General features: G+C 45.1%; 1 protein-coding gene across 1 annotated transcript in view; it reads left to right on the top strand.

Annotated features, from left to right (window-relative positions):
* Positions 1–1,713, top strand: part of PLSCR4 (phospholipid scramblase 4) — a 40,926-nt gene that overhangs the window by 452 nt on the left and 38,761 nt on the right. The gene's annotated exons all lie outside the window — the stretch shown is intronic.

Here is a 1,713-nt window from a genome sequence, read left to right as displayed (position 1 = left end):
TGTGTCCAGTCCTGGCAAAGTGGCCCTCGAGCTGCCCGGGTCGGGATCTGGACTCGTCACAGGAAGGCAGTGGCCCGGGACGAAGGCTCCCTGCATTCCACTCGAGGTGACACGCGCTCTCAGAGAGCTGACTGCGCCTCCGGGGTGCTGCCCTCCACGTCGCGCTGTTTCTGCCACCTGTGACAGGTCCCTCCTGATCGGGCCCTCTAGTGTCCCTCACGGGCTTTGTCTCTGCAGCTCTCAGGGACTTGGGCTGGGCCGTTCTCAGGTGAGAACCCATTCGGAGAACTTCTCTACAGGCTTCAGGTGCAGAGCGGGTCACAAGAAAGACCTGTCCCTCACTTTGACATTTTGGGCAACCTGGGACAAAGGAGTTTGTTGTGCTTGCATTCTTTCTAGAAAATAAAGCCATCGTTCTGGGATACTTAGAGAGTTTTATTTATTTTTGTGTCTTGGTTTATCTTAGCATCTACACTTTCCTTTTATTTTTTAGTTTCATTTAAAATGGGGGTCGGCAGGTGGCGTGGTAGTTAAGGGCGCTGAATACCCACATGGTGGACTGTGGTTTGAATCCTGGACCCGGTGACTTGCTTTTTCATTCTTTCTCTCTTTCACTCTGCCCCTCTCTGGTCAAATTAAAATAAGTAAATAAAAATAATAAAGTTAATTAAAATAATTCTTAAAACAAAACTGTCATAAAATGCACCCACCTGAACAAGTATACATGAAGATATGCACTAACTACGATCTCTCACTTCATAGGTGTAGATTTCATGTGTAAATTGCACGAGACTGTAAGAGTAGATCACTTGCAGCTATACATCTGCCAGTTGTGAAATACCAGAATAATTTCTCCACTCGTCAGCCTGTTCTGTCCCATTGTTGTGGACTGTATGGGCCAGTGACAATAGGCAAGAAAACACATTACTATTTTGATTTTGGAATAAAGAGGACTCAAAATGATGACACTGGGCATGATGTGATTGTGGACCTTGAATGTTTGTCAGAAAAAATTCCCTACATAACCTAGAAAATGCAGTGGAACAAAATAAATGTAACTGGCATAAAATGACACGAACATGAAAAACCCATTTTAAAGATTGGCCTAAAGTTCTAGGGAGATAAAGGAAAATACATGAAATGTATTACAAGAGAAGTCTTCAAAAGTTCCTGAAAATGCAGGGGCCGGAAAGTGGTGGTGGTTACAGGTACTGCACTCCCACATGGCTGACCATGGTTCGAGTTCCAGACCTGGTACCTCACTTTCTCACTTTCCCTTTCTCTCTCTCTCTGTCTCTCTGTGGTCAAATTGAAGAATAATGATGATAAATAGAATTAAATAAATGAATAAGTAATTCTTTTTTAAAAAAAGTTTATGAAATTGCATATTATGGGACCAGCAGTTGGCATAATAGCTATATCTCTGGACTCCCAAGTAGTCAATGGCAGTTCGAGTCCTGGACCCAGTGGCTTAAACTCACGCCGGGCTTGTGTGCGTGCAGCCCAAGATCCCGAGAGGAGAATGACCCCGTTGGGGCCATTCTCCCGGGGGTGACTTCTTGCTTTCTGTCTCTCTGTCTCTGTCTTTCTGGCGAGCTCACACACCCTATAGCAAAAAACTCTCAAAAAATACATATTATGGGAACCAGCAGTTGGCGTAATGGCTATGTCGCTGGATTCCCACGTAGTCGACCACGGTTCGTGTCCCGGGCC

This window comes from Tupaia chinensis, unplaced genomic scaffold (genome assembly GCF_000334495.1).
Source record: "Tupaia chinensis unplaced genomic scaffold, TupChi_1.0 Scaffold149537_1, whole genome shotgun sequence".
Lineage (NCBI taxonomy): Eukaryota > Metazoa > Chordata > Mammalia > Scandentia > Tupaiidae > Tupaia > Tupaia belangeri.
Note: the sequence above shows the minus strand (reverse complement) of the source record. Positions and strands in the feature narration are given on the sequence as shown.